At 37.1% G+C, this 19,341-nt stretch overlaps 1 pseudogene; it reads right to left on the minus strand.

The window, feature by feature from the left end:
* Positions 1-2,653: 2,653 nt before the first annotated feature.
* LOC122346792 lies at positions 2,654-7,727 on the minus strand (annotated as a pseudogene).
* Positions 7,728-19,341: the final 11,614 nt, after the last annotated feature.

Raw genomic sequence — 19,341 nt, forward strand, 5'->3', positions numbered from 1 at the left:
TTGTGCATCGAGAACAGTTACATTGCTGAGTGAACCAAAATTTTCACACCAAAAATGAAACTTTTGTGACAAACCGTCACAATTGTTTTATGATGGATGGCTATATTGTGTGTTCATGTGGGACATGAATTTTAGATTTAATTTTTTTTTATGTATTAACTGCTGTGGAACACCCATTTGTTTCAAAACAACGACATACTTTGCGCTTACATCACACATGCCTTAGAACAAACACATTTTGTCTTAATGAAATACTCTATTACTAAATCTGATTAAAGCTAAATTCAGGGTAAAATCACTGTTTATTTTATTTGTTTGTAACAAAAATGTACATATTGTATGTTCACAAATACAGGGCAGTATAGAACAGCCTCAGGCAAGAAAATACAGCTTATTTTAAAACGGACTTCGGCAAGGCTACATTCTAAATTGTAATAACTAATTCTCTTTAAACTGCTTTGTTGTCATAACCGCTTTCATTGACGTTTGTATTTGATTTTATGTAAACGATCTATGTAACCTTTCTACATTTTTATACTTTGCAAGTCAGTAACGCCAAACATTCCATGATGTAATGCAAACGACTGGTTGACTTTTCTATAGAAAGATGACGACTATTAATAAAAAATAAGGAAATCATTGTTTTTGCATATTTATTTCCGCTTGGTTTCTACACATAACCTGAATGGAATCTTTAAGAGTTGCAGCTCTGTACTTTTAGACTTCAAATGCCGCTAAAAATATCAAAGACATTACTTTTATTTTTACTGTAATTCAATGGCACTTAATAAAACAATTACAACCTCTATCGCTTACTCTCATCACTGGTTGTTTACCTCTAAAATTTTGTGATATCTATTTGAGAAATAAAAAGTCAATTGCTTTATATTGGTCCTAACCCTAATATTTTGATGTTAGTGTACAGCATACAAACATAGTTACTAGTTGCTAGTTACCAAGATTTTGCCCACTCAATAAAAAGTCAAAGCAAGATGAACCATCAGTTTTAAGAGAATGAATTTGTGCTTTTAAATGAATGATTTGCTCATATTACACCAAAGGAAATTTGTAAGCTGGAATGATGTCGCATCCGCTACGCAGACAAACATAACGGTCATATAAATAGAAAGCTCAGTGCTGCTGGACTTTACTAGCAATCTTGTATAAAGAGCAAATAAAGTGATATTTAAAGCAAAGTTTGCAGCAGTCAAAATAAACATTAAACATTGAACACTGGTCCAATCTCCAGCAAATGTGATCCCATCAGCTTAATTTTATCATTTCTACACTGGCAATTTTCCTGTTGTCATTTATCAAATCTGTCTAAATTTCTTGTTCTAAAGATTAGAAGCAAGCTGTTTTGGCCTCTTGACACCCTGGTAGTTGGTGCAAATACTATAAAAGTCAACATGACCCAAAACAGCCTGGTTACAAACTTTTTGCAAAACATCAACGGAACAAAGAGATTCATACACGAACTTTTTAGTTGTAGGATACGAGGCAAACGCTCATCTAATTTCTGCTTTAAAACAACTGGAATTTTTAGAAAAATTTAAATACGAATGAAACACATAAATGAAAATGACTTTATTGCTAACAATTCTATTTGTAATTAGACATTGTCTGGAATTCCTAATATGATCACACTATAAAAAAACCTGTGCAATTATTTTAAAATACAGTAGAATCTACAAGTGCCATGTGAACATTCGATTTTGTGTGACATTTCTTTTATAGACGTTCTATGTGCACACTGAGTAACTTGGCGCTTTCCATCAAAATATGGTATTCTTGTATATTTTGCTTTCTTACAATGGCAAATATTTGTCATCAAGCACGCAGACTGAAGTGTTTATGGAAGCGATTTCATCCCCTGTTCCATAACATTCTGTTATCCCTCCGCTAGCGGCAGCAACACTGTTTTCCCATTATCTACTCCTGCTTACTGGTGAGCAGAACCCATTTTGAGCTATCCAGGAGTTACAAAATAAATTAATAAAGTCACCCAACCCTACTCCAGCTGCCACTAGACAGCAATCAGATATAAGGACATAAATATCACCATTTCGTGATGTCCTGCTTGGTCAATCAAATTAGAGACCTCGATCTAAAGTACTGTACAGTAGTAATTATTTCCATTTCAATTATTAGTAAATAATACTTCTGCTCTTACAGTATACTGAAGTCAAAAGTAACTTATCAGAGGCGTAGGAACCAAACTTGCCGTGTTTGGCTTCCAAATATTCCTTACAAAAAAATGATTTGACTTTCTTTGTTCACTCCTAACAAAGACAAACTACATGAAATGACATACAAACAATAAAAATTCAAAGATCTGACAACATCTCAATCTGAGACTGCGCTACATCACATCCTAAAAACAATCTCAATACTTAATTTACTTCTCCACAAAATCGAATTGAATTTGATGACGCTTAAAAATACCTAACGCTACTCCTGACAAAAACAAATAATAAAACAAAGGCTAATTGCATATAAAATAAAATGTCTTGATTTTGGAAGTAACAGTTGGAGAGTTGGAGGAACTCACTTGTAGGCACACTTTTGAATCTCATGTCTTAACATTGGTTCCATTTTTGTGCCATTGTGTCTTCACCCCCTCCATGGTTGTCATGGGATTAAGTTCAGTGGCCTAGCTACTCCTTTGCCCCTCCTGTGCTCTCTCTGGATCATAGTGACATGTGATGACAAAAGGCACTACAGCCCAGATAGACTGCAGTCAACAGAGCCAAGCAAAAGAAATAAACAAAAACTGCAAGAGAAGAAAGGAAACAGAATCCGCCAAAATCTGCAATGTAATGTTACGATATAAAGGAAACCTTCTGCACTGTAACATTACCTGATTTTCTCTATTAACAAGAAGGTATCCATAACTGGTCCTGTTTTTCTGTTCAACTATTAACCGAGGTTAATCTAGAAACTTACACACCTGAGAATGAACATTCAAAGCCAATCCCTCTTATCTGCCACTTCATGATAGTGATGATCGCTTTCAGAACTGTTCCCAAGAAAAGTGTTTACATTCCAAACACTAAAGCGCATTAAGTTCTTTTAGTGAGAGAGGCAATCTGAAACTGAGAAGAAAACACCAGATTAGTCAAAAATGCAGAGAACCGATGCTTCCATTTTCTTTTTGTTAGTTTTAGTTCCATCAAAAGCTCCTCATGGGGCAAATACAACAGCAAAGTTCTGCTCTCCGTGGAAATAATCTAATGTTTTCACAGGTATACACGCTGCCTTTAAACGTGCTCTTTGAAAACATCAATGCAATGTGCGCCAGTAAGTTATTTAATAAGATAAGTCATTTAAAATCTTTTAAATAATAATACAGAATCAATAGGTTTATGTAACTCTTTACATAGCGATTGGTACCAGAAACTGGTAGAAGCTCTGAAAAAGACATATGCCATATAGCAAACTCCAGATGTCATCTACAGATAACGAAGGAGAAGCAGTAGACCGCCCCAGCTGGTAGTGGATCAGTCCAATCACAAGCTCAGACTAAAGACTCATCAATTTTCACATAGCCAGCCGTGAAAAGACGGATTGCACCTATAGAGCACAAGGAAGGTGATTGTCAAGTAATACTCACGCAGTGCTGATCAACATACATTGTTCAAATCTGTTCATAAAGCAGTTTTGCAAACATTTATGCTAGGTTCTTCATTCCCAATTTGAAGAGCCACTTTCCTGCTAAGTGCTTAGCCTCCAACTCTGATTAAGCGCATAGCTGAATCAATCCAATAAAGGTCTTTGGTTTACTCTGTAGAAACTCCAATAAGAATTAAGCAATCCTGATTTATATGTTGTTATGCGCTCTTCAAGCATGTCTCATGCCAAAGCTCAAAGGCTGAAGAACGTGAACTTTGGCTTGTTCTACAAATAGTAAAACCATCTTAGAAGACGAATTCAATTATATTTTTTGAATTGTGTGGAGATCAAACTTCAAAATCCTTATTAAAAAGGTCACAGTGACCTGTTAAATCTAATTAGGACATTGCAAAACTGAAATTCTGGCCAGTAAAAGTATGCAGATAATTTTTCATGCTTTGGCCAATAACTAATAAATAGCTTTTATTTTACATTTATATATTTGCAAAGTAGACAGCAAGACCAACTTTAAACTGTAACAACATCCAAAAAATCTATTACTGTAGTTTGTCGACTAAAGTGTAATGTGCCCCCTGGACCACAAAATCAATTTTTTTTTTTTTTTTTTTATTATGATGTAAAAAAATCCATACTGGAAATTTAAATAAGCCAATTGATGTTAGAAGAGGACAATATGTGGTTGAGAGAAATTGTTTGCAATTATCTGGAATCTGGAGGGTGCAAAAAGTTCTCACCCTGACACATACAGTGTATTGTTGCTCATTAAGTAAATATATCCATGCAACTTATGACTGGTTTTGTGATCCAGTGTTATGGAAGGATTTTACAGGACTATTTTCAAATTGAATGTGTATTTCTCATGTCTTACAAGCTATGAGCCTGACAAACTCAAATACAATCGCAATTCCTCTTGCATTTTAAATTCCGATGTCTACATCAACGCTGTCAATCAAAGTGACCGTGCCGCATTCCTTGATCAGTGAAGGTCATCAATAAAGAATCCGTTAAACACAGCTGTTCATGCCTGTGTGAACCAACAGACACCTTCTCGGCGCAATACATATTTCTGCATTTTTTAACAGAAATTATATCTTGCTTACATCAGGAGCAATGGTATGTACAATAGGTCAATATTCATCATTAACCAAATGTTTTTTGCTGTGGCAGGGTCACATACACAACTTATTGTATAGGTTATATCTAAATCCATTACCATTGTTAAATCAGTCTTTAAGTGACTTAATTAATCTCTTGTATGCACGCCTGCCATGAGCCTGTATATTTATTTGCTTATGAAATCAGATAATGCTACCTATTTCAAATTTGATTCTGTGGTTGAGATAAGGGATTTTTTTTTTAATATTTTACAAAAAAACAAAAACGTAGCAGCTTACAACACACTAACCATCTTACCTAATAAGGTAGAAGCAGCTTCAACAGCCTGTAAAACATGTTTGTTCTCTGTGGCAGGGTAGACTCTATTTCCACAGGATGTGCACATAGAATAATACTAACAATAACTAGTAGAGTTGAACACCCACCACAAGCTCCAAAGCCTAAACTGGGTACTTTTACCACGCTATTAACTCCTTCAACATCTCAACAAACACTGGACCTGGTCCAGGAGGGTATTTAAGTTACTGGGCCTTGTGCTGCCACTGCCATCTTTTCTTCAGGCTTCCATTCTGCCAATTCCGATTGGAGCAGCTTCTCTCCTTTCCTTCTTCCAGTCGCGCTTGGTTGAAAACAAGCTACGCTTAGGCCACTGCAGGCAGAAGGACAAGAGCAACCTAAAAGTGACAAACCTCAGAGATCGCACTAACGCCCTGTATGATACATCTCCCAGTGACAAGCATATCTGCCCCAGCACAGAGCTCGTGAAGGACTCCCATGAGCACAGAAGAGCGGAATAGTTGGCGACGCTGGCTGATAAACAGTCGCAGGTACGAGCGAAATGTACGGTAGGAGTACGCCACACGGGCAGCCATGGTGGGATGCCATAAAAGAATCCCATAAACTGCATCTCCAGCAACGAGCTTTCCTAAAAGCAGCAAGAGCCAAATGGAAACATGACTCATATGCTCTGAACGATCAGCACAGGTTTGTATCGCAGGTAACGTCAGTAGAAAGACAGGCACCAGCACGCCATATAGGAACATGTGAGGACTAAGCACTCAGCTGGTGACCTATAAAACCAGAGAAAGACATTATAAAAGCAGACATAATTGCAACGCGCAGTCAATAACAATAATGCATTTACCTACCAATGTACAGTAAATAAAGTGGATAATGAATACTTTAAATGTTAATCCCCATGTAAAACATGAGCATTGTGAAAAAGATAAACCAGCCCTTCTATATTCCATCAGAAATGAGAGAAGACATTGAGAACACATGGTATCCCAGATAATACTTTTTTATATAATTATTAAAATGTGGATTTTAGTCCACTTGAAAAGTGAGTCTTTGGGGGACAAAACATGCAGGTCACAGCATCATTCACAATATGAGGATTTGTATATATTGGATAGCATTGCTACATCAACAATTCACAAAAATTAATTTATGACTATTATACAGCATTGTCCTTTGTAATTTCGCTTAATTGTAACTGACTGCAATCAATTAATCATTTTATTTATTGCAAATTTCCAAAGGCTAGGCTAAACATTGGCCATAAAATAAAGAGATCAATACACTGTAATAAAAATATTTAACGTGAAAGAGAAACGCGGGCTTAAACAGACGCTTTTATCCATGAAGCAAACACTGGGCCAAAAGAGAAGCAAACAGGCACTTAGTGTATCTATTTTGCAGTATTTAAAAAGCGGAAAATACTGGTGTGTGGCTGACTAGTTTTATGATAAAAAAATAACAGAACACCCTGTTAGGAGCCTGATAAGATCCATCAATTGCATACTAATTCTGAGGTTTTGCAACAAAAGCACCTGTGCTGATAAATCCATATAATAAAGTCACACGATCGTTTCAACTCTTCCTCAAAGCAAATCTGACCTAATTTTGAGGAATGTGAACCTTGACCACATCTCACATGGCTTGCCAGACCTCAGTCGCTGTGTCAGAGTTTGGAAACTCCGCCACAGAGTCATGTTGACAACAAAGAAACACATACGCCTACATTTTTAAAAAACACTGCTTTATAATTCACTGGGCATTGGAATGAGTTCATATTCGAAATATGCAAGGGGGTTTTTTGAGTAGTAGAATAGCACCGCACCCGTTTACTAGTGAAGCTCCTTCTCTGTGCTGAGTATGTATGGTGTGATAAACGGCTCTCTGGTTTTTAAGCTGCACCATGAAACCATAGAACAAAGATAAACCACCGACCAGATCCAGGTTCTGGTCTTCTGCATTTGGGTTTCCGGATCTTCCTTGGTTTGCTGTTGACCAGCTCTGGGAGCCACATTTCCTTCCACAGTGTGTCCATTGCCATCAGTCCTCGTGTCCTCCTTAACGTCCTCTCTGTCCTTTCGTTGCATGGAATCATTTCAACCATGTTACAGCAATAACGACGGTGTAAAGCTGAACTATTTAATGATGTCGATCCTCAAACTTCACAGCTGGAAGGCTTCGAAGTATTCCAAAGAACGGCGACAAACAAGCGACTGCATGAGCCAGTAAATCCTAAGGCATGTGTGGTGTTAACTACTGGGTGCTGAGATGTGCGTTAAACAGCTACGAGCTGACATTCTCTGTGTGTAAGCATTCACCTCTGTCCAACTTCCAACAGGCCAATGATTAAAAATGACTACCTTAATAGACCGCACATTTTGATCCTCTGTAAAAAAAAAAAAAAAGAACAAAAATAACTAAATATTATATGGCAAAAATGTACCCAATGAGCATTGCTATACATAATTAACAAAATAAAGAAAGATTTACACCTAGTCTGTAATTTTCTGCTCTGGTGTCTTATACTAAATGAGAAACACACTTAACTTATCAAACTGACATCTCTATAGCAAAGTAAGTCAAACATGTGCTCTTGTACCTAACGCACATGAACTTACTGTAAATGTTCTGAACTCGCATGTATCCTCAGCTAAATGTCTAACATTGCAAAGTCAGCTCCACGCATCCATGACTACTTCTGGCTTGATGGATAACAAACGTCTCGGAGTTCCCATCGTTGTTTGCGCACGATATTCACGTACGGAATCGAGTAGTCCGTTTTACAAACTTGCCCGTTGCTTTCCCAGACAAATGTAATCCTTTCTTGTTGAGGCTGACGGTGAGCTATAACCTACGCTAGTTAAAACATTATAGCGCAAGTTATTTAAGCGACAACAACGCGACAGACTTTTAACCCATCGGTATGCTGGATAACCAGACGGTTCCAGATATGTCACTGAAAGCAGTTCAGACTAAAATCCACGAGACAAACGCCTGCAGTTGCGCGCGCCCACGACTCGCAGCCTGCGCATGCGCGCTGGATGCTTATCTTAAGTTGATGAACGAATCCGTTCTTTTTAAAAAGAATCTCAAACGAGCACCCACATGGAACGTTTGACAAAACCGGTCTAAATGATTCATTCAGAACGATTCAATCTCGATTCAACTGAACGACTAAAGTGGAGCCGATGTTGAGGCTCGGGGAGTTTTATGCCCAATTCTGCATATATACAGTATATTTATTTTTGCTGTTCAGACATGGCATTAAATTGTTTAGGCTAATTCGAAATACCAATTTGTTATCTGCAACATGAATTCTATACAGAGTAAATACATCAAAACATAAGCTGCTGGGGGGTTTTCGGCCACAACGTAACACACATGCATTCCAACGGGTCTGTTATAAGCACTGGAGATAGAACCTTCGAGAACCCATCGCTTCTAGGCTTGCAATTTCAAAAGAGAAAAAACGCTAAGAAAAATGCGAACAGCATCTCGCGTGCTGTGCTGTGATGCTTGGCCAAAGGAGGGCGCCTTAGCACGGTATGGAAGAAGGTCTGGTTCCAGGATTTGTAGTTCTTGTTGTTCATACGTTGTTTTAGGATGTATTAATAACAGATGGCGCTCCAGGGCGCGTAAGATAAATATATCTGAGCACCATTAGAGGATCTTCCTTAAACATAGTGAGAACCTGAGGTGGGTGCTCAGTTTTCATTGTTGGAATGCTGTGAAGCACCATGTACTCCGTGAACCTGCTTTGTGGGCCAGGTTAAAGTTTAGCAAAGGAGTGAGATTATGATATTGAGTCACACAGTAAAATTAATTCAGGTGCCAACAATTGTCCTGTACATTTACACCCTGTTTTGTAATTGCATCAACAACAAACTATTTCCAAAGCATGGCTGACATCAATTCAAAGCAAAACTATTAATCGCTTCAATGAAATTATTTAGCATATTACTTTCAACAGCATGTCATGTGTTTTCTACGGTGCTCATGCATTATGGTCCACTGTCCAGAAGACAGTAAGACTTTAAAAGACTTTAAGAAGTTGTCTTTTGCTCCTCTGAGAATAATGTTGGGGTGAGTTCCTAAAGGGTTCCTAAAGGAACTGCAGCCTCTAGCTGTTCAGGTGGACACGTGATTCTTTAATGTTAGCCCAATGGTGTATATAAATTACTCTACTGCACATATTTTGGTGTTAAAAACAAGCATAAAAATCATCACAATCAAATCCTGTTTAGAAGATCCTTTAACGTCATCTCATAAAAATCTATCCTTAGTTTAGCAAGGTCCAGTATTATTGAAATATTACTAGTTAAAAATTATTCTTATCTTCTTTTTTCTTCTTCTTCTTTTTTAAGGATTTCACCTTAAAACCTGAACTGGTTTAAACCTTAAAACTGGAGAATTTCCACTTTTTCTTACTTTCATAAGCATCAGGCTCACTGTCCTCACTACTGTCTCTGTTGTTTTAAAACAGTGGTTATGAAATGGCATGCCTGTACCACTACATGTTCAAAAAAATCAATACTCATCAGGTTGAAGTATATTTTCATTAGTGAAATAAATCTGTTTTGCTAATTACAATGTAGTCAATATAGACTATTTTATAACACCACTTTAGAGTTTGGCCTGTACTGTGTATTGAGTTTGCCTATAGGATGTTTCTCTGTCCTTCACGCCTCTCTGGGCCCATCAGATCACTGAAATAATGTGTACCAGGGCCTGTCGATGACTGAATAGACGCTGTTCTCCTTGCTCGGGGCAATACGGCATGGGTAGTGCGATAAAGACTATGCTGACTTGTCATGCATTCATCCAATTTACCTGCAGAAAATAAGACTGTATAAAAGCTGAGGACCGACACAAGTATATTTGACTAACATGCATACACACACACACACACACACATACATAAACACTATGTTGCTTTTTCGTTGTTAGCCCACGTAATACAAATTCATTCAAACATTTTTTTCAACTTATTTATTATAAATATACTAGCAATAAAAGCCTGCCTTGGCTTTAATTGCTTCACATCCTGATAGCAATCGCTAATTTAAAAAGGGGCATTAACTGAAAACCAAAATTCCCTTGACCTTTTGATATGGAAAAAGTTGTACTATAAAAACATCTTAAGTTTCAGAACTCAAAACTTGGTATTATTAGTCTGAAAACACTTACACTTTTTGTTATGTTCTACTCTACTGTATGATAATAATAATAAGCACTGCTTTCACATAAGATCAACACCTGCTTATTATATTGCTTTTTCCCTTAGTTGGTCAGATCATAGTGCAGCAGACCTATTACTTACTTGTATGCTGTCAAATACAACTATTATCAATCAATCAATCATTTTTATTTATATAGCGCTTTTAACAACACAGGTTGCATCAAAGCACTGTACAGTATAATGACAGGGATGTATAATGACAGGGATGTATAATGACGAGAGTGACCAATTTCTTATTAAATGCAGAGACGGTCTCTGTAGTCAATTCAACAATAATCACTAGAAGTTAAGTGTCCCCAACAAAGCAAGCCAGAGACGACAGCGGCAAGGAAACAAAACCCCATGCATACAGAATTGGAGAAAAAAAAAACCTTGGGAGAAACCAGACTCAGTTGGGGTCAGTTCTCCTCTGACCGGACGCCCAGCACTTAACTTCCAGTTCAGTTTTAAATGCAGCTGTGTCAGGTAGTGTAAATGACTTAGTGTGTGTGTGCATCAGGATCTGGTGATCTGGTCTCTTAGGTGATCCACCATCTAGTCTGGATACAAACTGTGAAACAGATTAAGAAAGAAACAAGACTAATATTAGCATAGATGCCATTCTTCTTACGATGTCACAAGTACATTGTGTTTTATGAGTAGTTTTTCCTGGTTCCAGAGAATCTAAATAATGCAGCCTAAAAATCCTTTAATGGATTTGAATAATAAAAGGTGTGTTGGTGTGTTATGTGTAGGCTAAGTTAAAAAGATGTGTCTTTAATCTAGATTTAAACTGACAGAGTGTGTCTGCTTCCCGAACAGAGTTAGGGAGATTGTTCCAGAGTTTAGGTGCTAGATAGGAAAAGGATCTGCCGCCTGCAGTTGATTTTGATATTCTAGGTATTATCAAACGGCCAGAGTTTTGAGAACACAGTGGACATGCTATAATCTGATAAGAGCTCGCTCAAGTATTGAGGAGATAAACCATTCAGGGCTTTATAGGTAATTAATAAGATTTTAAAATCTATCCGATGTTTGATAGGGAGCCAGTGCAGTGTTGACAGAACCGGGCTAATGTGATCATACTTCCTAGTTCTAGTAAGGACTCTGGCTGCTGTGTTTTGGACTAGCTGAAGTTTGTTTATTAAGCGTGCAGAACAACCACCCAATAAAGCATTACAATAATCTAACCTTGAGGTCATAAACGCATGAATTAATATTTCTGCATTAGATGATGTAGGCATAGGTCGTAATTTAGATGGAAAAACGCAGTTTTACAGATGCTGGAAAACCATTGTTTTATTAGCCAATAATAGCAGTACACATTTACATTAGAGTCTGCCATACCTCACCTATTCAGCATCCTGATGAAGGGGGTGGAAAACACTGCAAAAAATAGCTTGTTACTTCTAAATTGTGATGCTTTTTAATGTAATAATATCGATAACATTATGAGTGGACCTCAGAGAACAGTATCCAAAAATGTTCATCCAATCATTGGATATGTGTTATACCTGCCATATGCATATATATGCATATCTTTGCCAAGCCAAGAGCAAGAGTCTGGGGCATGGTTATCGCAACAGGCTGAGGCAGAAATGTTTAGCTCATAGATATGTACAGAAGTTCAAACCCAAATTTGAAAACCTGCCAGTATATACAGAGACAGAAGAGGTAAATCATTAGCTAGAGAAATTTGATGGAATGTTTATGTTTCATTTGTTACAATGAATTAGTTTATTCTTGACAGGTAAGCTAAATTTCAAGTTAAAAGTGTTCCTAATATGTTGGACATTTTATTGAAAGTATAATCAATTTTTTAGAAAAAAAAATATTTTTCACATTTATAAACCCATAAGAGCTGTGTTTGTCATGTTTCAGTTGGAGGAAGCGTGCCATGTGAAGGTGTCGTTGCTTGTGAATGTTGCAATTTCAAAGCTTCAAGGTTAAGAAAAATTGTCATATACCTCCCTGGTTTCCCCTACTTCAAATCAAACAAATGCACACACCGAAATGTTGTTCATTAAAATGCATGATCATTTTTAGGTGTCAAAAAGTATAAAGTTATAATAAACCTCAAAAGATACCGTTCTAAATTTGCAGCGATAATTAGATATAAATCCCTATTTTGACCCAGAGTTTGGCGTCCGAGTTGTCATTCAGTCCAGATACAGGCTTAGCATCATATTTCTGAAGAGGAAGGGGGTTGGAAAGTGATTGCATGGCAGATTACACCAAAGATGCCTTAACATGAACTTTATTTCTTTTGATTGGGCAGCTTTTCTCTTCACAACAGTCTGGAGCTTCGCTGCATTGCCTATTTCAATGTGGAACAAATTTAATGCTCTATTTGTGTCATCTTCCCAGGGGCCATTGAATAGACAGCAGGCTGCGTATCACCCTCGATTATGCTCGCAACCGAACATCAGAAACAAATTTGTAAAGTTTCTCAAAAGTCTAACATTAAAAAAACTTGCGATTTTATATTAATAAAACTAGTGTGAGCATGCATACGAAAGAGCTTAAGGAAAATCCCAAAGAAAAAACTACAATCACTTGGTTTTGGAGCAATTACAATAAATTAGGAAACAAAACACATTATTTGTGGGGTATATATATATATATATATATATATATATATATGATATACAATGACTGTCTGAACAGAGCACTTCAGTCATAATGACTGAAGCATAATCCCTCCACAACTGTCCTAACATTGCCATGGATTTGCTCTGGGTCACTTAATCCATGGAGGAGAATGCTAAAGCTCATTGTAATTCTGGGCTGGCTGGAGCACAGAATTGAAAGTGTTGTAGGGTACACTGGGGCAACGACATAACATAATGCACAGCCTTAATTCATCCCTGTGTGCTATAGAATGTAAAGATGTAAATACCCTCTCAATTTTAATCAAGGAAGTGGTCCTTGTTGCAAATTAAGTTGGTACCTGTTATACTCCTTTGATTTGAAACACTGCTTTGTTTGGGGATGTGGGGCAGGAGGTGATTAGGAGATTTGTTACTCATTCTAAGAGTAAATATCTATTATCATAACCGGGACACCCTCAGGGTAAAGAACACGAATGACACAGATGAGCACCATCCAATTGTTTTTGCTGAATCGCCAGGGTGTTTGATTGGACAGATTTGGATATCTCGCAGGAGGGGAAACCCCTGTGCCCCTGCGCCCATGGTCTCCTGACCCGCTTTCAGCATTTCACAACACTGTCTGAAGATCAAATCAAACCCCAAAAACGCTTCGGTCCAGTTGCGTTGTTGCCATCATTCCATTTCGTGAGAAAGTCACGTGTTGTGACATTGTGTTCACATGACTCCATCTTCTAGCCAATTGGATGCCACCTTTCAATCTGAGTTAACCGAGAAGATAGGGTAAAATAATTTCCCCTTTGCCCGTCGTCCTGTTTTTATTAATCTTTTCGCAAACATCGAAAGTGGTGGCCATCTGTTCGCAGTAGCACCAAAGGTAAAGCCTCTTTTCAATCTTCTGTTTTTATTCTTTTCTGAGAATGTTTCAGAAGGATGTTTTGCTTTGGATATCTATTATCATATGCGTTTAAATTTTTAAAGGAAATGGATAATTGTAAATTCTTATTGCATATTTGTACTACTTTTGATTGAAAACAAAAATATACCGTACATGTTGACGTTATACATAATTCTGGTTGATCATGCTATAAATAGCACTACAAAATTTTAGTCTAGACGCTGATCTACAATACCTTCAACGTATTTGCTTTGAAACTAGTTTAGTTTCCTAGGCCGACCGCGGGTCAAACATATCATTAATTCACGAATCGCCACAACTATTGTTTAAACATTGCTGGACATTGTTCGGAAATGGTTGGATTTGATTTTCAAAGACATTCCTAAATGAGTCACTACACCTAATTAAACAAATACAAAAGAACAATGCGCGTTCGTAGAAAGTGTGGCTATCTCTTGGGAAAATTGGTCAATTAGATGTCCTTAATTTCTTCCTCACTGCTGTCAGCACAACAATGTGTACGTTTAACTAAGCTTCTGTAAGATAATTGAATTATTGGCCGATTACCACAAGACCTGTGTGTGGATATCTGCACCGTCTTCGTGTGTGACAGAGAGTTAAGGTGGCACTGCTCCACAGAACTGAAAATATCGGCACAGTCATTATCCTGATTATCATCCTCATAAAACAGCGATATCGATTCATGCTCTTAGATATACTAGGATGATTCAGGATATGTGGTTCTTTAGGGATTTATATTTTTTAAAAGACATTTTGGCAATCCATGAAAATGCAACATTTACATAAAAAAAATAATTCAATGACATCTAGTTAATTTCATTGCAGTTCGTTTGCAGCACAGACGGTCCTTCTTTTCAGAACCACCTTTGAAATATTTGTCTGCAAAAATAAATGTTATATTTCTTGGCTTAATCACAGGTTTGAGAACATTATTTGATTTACTTGTGACTCTTCTTGAAATTCAATCTAACAAGTAGGGGTTTATTAACTTTATTAGCTCCCTAAATGTTTTCCGTTTGCGTTCAGTCACAATAATCTTGTGTTTATTCCTATGAAATTCTGCGTACTAAAAATAATATTTGTTACCAGAATGCGACATGATATTATAGGACAATAATTAAAACGATGATCTGAGACACTAAATACCAAAAAATAATAATAATAATATGCCTTCATATGTCTAGCAAGTCAGCCAGTTACTAAAAACAAATAAAAATGGACATGTTCACAATACAAATAAAGTGGTCTCTCTTTAATGGATTCATTGTTAATATCTTCTTTCTGTATGTAATGCAGTTCACGCCTCAGTAGGTTTAAATAAGAGACGTCACTCTTTATTGGATCTAAAACCTCAGTCGCAGTGCAGAGAGGGAAGACCCTCTTCTAACAATTCATTTTTCTACATTGAGTGCCGTGCAGAGATGCGCAATGGAAACGGGGGGAGCTTTTTCTGAGCATTGCTCAGTCATGCACAAAGCGTGCTTAATTTGATAGCCGCTACAGAGGAAGAGGCCAGAAGCTCTTTAGTAGAAAGCTTGACCCACTTTCCCAATCAGATGTCATGAGCAATGCTGCTCTTACAATGCTGCGCATAGGCCAAAGTGACTGTTGATGCTTCTGAAATTAGAGGGGGTGCTTAAACTGTGGACATACTGTAATGTGTAGGGCACAGCACCTCAGGTAATGTGTATTGTACCACCTGTATACTGTAAGTACATCAGTGGCTAGAGTAGACTCTACACGGTTGAATTTTGAATAAATTATAACTGTGTATTCAGTGATACAATGCCATTACCTAATAATATGTGCAGTAGTATCTAACAAAGAAATATCATACAAAGCATGATCTTGCTGGCTTGAAAGAACCAAAAAATAAATCACCCCTGATCTTTTCAATTTACCTTTTGGGTTGGATGTAAATGCGTCGGGGAAAAAAAGTAAATGGCCAAGGATATACTTTGGGAAAAAAACTTCATAGAGGAAGGTAGTTCTAAAATAAACTGTATTTAAATCTAGAATATATACATCATTTTTTTGTAAGTTAATCAGTCTGCAATCACTGACGTAGACTCGGCTTTTGCATTTCACTAATCTTTGGCTTTATGAAACTTATCCCAGACCAGCAGTTACAGACAACTTCATCCCAGCTATCAGAAGCAATGACATTTTTCCACCATGAATTCTCCATGAGCAAGCTGTCGTCACAAACACAATGGTTATAGGCATGAAAGCTTTGTATGACTCAAGCAGCAAAACTAGAGAACTAATTGAAAAAATCATTGCTTTGGTGCATCGGCGTGATTCAGTCCCCGAGATCTGCAACATAACTGACTTATTGTTATTAATGAAAACAAGAAACCTGGATTTAGCATTGTTTAAACGTCTGTATTAATGTATAGACGTTTGTATCAGTTTCAGAAACGGTTTGAAAACGAGAAAAAAGAAAATTTGCTAATTTGAGGCAAACATGCCTCAAACGCTGCCATATGTGACCATTTTGGTTTCTACACAACCTCCTCACATCAGACAGAAGTGAAACTCTAATTAGACATAACAATGCCAAAGCCTCTCTTTAGCGCGTCCTTTCCTCTTAGACATTATGGATGCAAAGGTATTTCAGAATCAGACCCAATTCATCTATGATCCCCTTGGCGCAAAATAATGCCATCTGTTTCAGCCTGATTGGCCCTCATGAAAGGGTCTAGTGTATAATCCTCCTCGTGATTAATGGCTCATCCCACGTTAACATTACTTCTCTTCTTCAAAAAAATGTATATTCTGTTCGTGCTCTTGAGCTTTTAAGATTTGTTTTAATCACAAATTTCTTGAGCTTTTGAAAAATGAACAGATCAAGATGTGAACCGTTTCTACATCTTCCAACCTCTTCTTTTTATATAACCCAGGATGTTTATTTATTTGCCGTCAGCTTCTGGTCTTCTAGGCCTGGCACGATCGTACCGGATTTCTGTAGATTATTTTTGCTGTTAGGACTAGACATCAACCCTGGATGTTGTTAATCTGGATTAAAGTCTTTATGTAATCTGGTGTCCTGTGGGAGATTGGAGGACATCTGGCTGTAGATCTCATCCGTCTCTCTCTGTGCCCTGTTACCTCTGCCTGCTGGTCTGTGATGGGCAGAGCAACATTCAAACACTTTTTGACATGCAACTTATTGCACGTTAAATTCAGAAAACATTGTTTTTCGTAAATGTGTTCGTTTTAACAGTCTATTCGCTCTTATTTAATAAAAGCATGTTATTCATATTAATTGTTTATTTGCACCAGTCATCTCAGCAGTGTAATGATGCAGCCACAAGAAAAGGATGTCCCGACATGCTGATAATCTCTGACCGGCTGATGACATTACTGTAATGCACACAATCCTTTAATTAGTAACTACTATATCCTGTATTTTATGCTTTCAAGAGCATAATAAACAAATTAAACACATTTACTTGCTACTAGGGCTGCAAGTAACGATTATTATATATATTCTTGCTGGCATTGTTTATGTACTTTTGACTAAGAGCGATAATTATATACAAATAGCCAACTTACGCATATTGAAGGACTAACCTCCTAAAAAATATTTTGGTAATCATTAATACTGTTTACAATTCTTAAACTTTATTGATTATTACAATTAAAAACTATTTAATAATAAAACAATAGTGAATATAATAAGGACGAAAACAAACAACGGGTGAGAGTAATTTCTTCACAGTCACTTCTTTATCTTATAAAAGGTGTTTATCAAATGTCTAATATTTATATTCATAATTACATGCTGTATCCCTTTACTGTTCCTCATAAAATACGTGCACATGTTTCCTTCATACCTTAATTTAATATTCAACAACAGATATTTCAGCAGTTTATGGTTTACTCCTCTGTTCGCCGGCGCTCATTCAGTAAAGACTTGCTATCAGGACGGACCTTTATGCAAAAATGGAAATGCTCGCGTGAATTTGTGACATTTAAAAGATATGACCATAAACCTAGAATTTTGAGCTGAACGCGCAATCTGCCAAAGCGCCTGACAGTTACATTAAAGTTTATTCTCATGGTTTGAGCAGTTTGTTCACGTAATTCTCCCTTCAGCATCCCATTCTGTTTCCTTCACTATTATAGATTGATTTTGTCCATATCAATGCGTTACTCAATGCTGGAATTTGACATGTCCGGCTGAAGTCAGACGTGCACTGTGGGCAGACCCGACTAATCGATAATGAGAATCGTTGTCGATTATTTTCATTATCGATAATAATCGATTTTAGTCATTAGTTGTTGCAACCCTACTTGCTACCGGGTCTCATGGCATGAACGTACCTTGATGGACTTATTAGCGAGACACGAAATACGTACAAAGTACATATCACTGCAGTTTCCAAAAAAACATGAGGCAGTACTCTGACACCTTTTAAATTCTTTTCACACAAATTTAGAGTTTCAATTAATAAAGCGTCAAAACCCACACATATTAAAGACGACGATCGGACAAACTCAACAGAAACAAACTGGACCTAAATACACAAAGAAAATTACTAAATTAATGAGACACACCTGAAGACAATGATACAATTAACTGAAACGAAAAGTGGGGCGCACAGAGCACGTGGGACAAGAAAACAACAACACAGAGTCCAAAGATGTGACATGGATATTTGAAAACTGCTGTTTTTGAGCTTTAGCATCACACATATCCAGCTTCATATCCATGGGTTTCTCCGGTAGCTCAGGGAGCATCGGGCTGAATCCTGTGTAGCTACGATTCGACAAACTGTAAAAAAAAAAACTTCCTGCGTAAAAGGAAATTGAATGGCACTGATGCATCAACAAATGCTTTTTTATATCAGTTTTCACTATCAGGTAGGTTTATAGTTAGATTTGGTGCAGGGCATATTTTCATCAAGATGCAGCAACAGTCCAAAGATATTTCAATTCTGAACCGCCTTTATCAATGTAATAAAAACATGCCCATGCCAGGGTTCACGTCAACATTACCATCAATCAAAATAAAACTAATTCAGTGCATGCTCGATGGCGCTCATGTCAGTAGAAAATGAAGACACTTCCACTACACCCAAATATGAGACACTGTTGTCACTACAGACACGGGTCTGAGGGTGGAAATATGATCAGTGGTAGTGGCTTGGTCGTAAAAAATCCAAACCGTTTCATAATTGAGACTGTTTAGGTTTTTTAGTGATTAAAAAAGAGTGAATGGATTTTTATCATTGTAGGGTGATTGTTTTCACTCACTGCTAACACACATTTATATGAAAACCCCATGTGTGAACCCCATGTGCGAACCCCAAGTGAATTTTGTACCCAATGTCCCCTTTAAGAAGTATACTTTTTCAGTGCGCTCAAATAAAATAGGTACACACTACACATTATTGGTTTTCAGACCTTAATGGATAGAGTTTGAACCAATTCCTTAAAAATCCTAACTTGCTGGGTTGTACAGTATAATAGTACATTTTAATCTGCTTTTGTTTTAAAATAAAAACAATTGTAAACCTTTCATCTTTTTTTTTTGGCTTCTT

This window comes from Puntigrus tetrazona, chromosome 6, assembly GCF_018831695.1.
Source record: "Puntigrus tetrazona isolate hp1 chromosome 6, ASM1883169v1, whole genome shotgun sequence".
NCBI classification, from domain to species: Eukaryota; Metazoa; Chordata; class Actinopteri; order Cypriniformes; family Cyprinidae; genus Puntigrus; species Puntigrus tetrazona.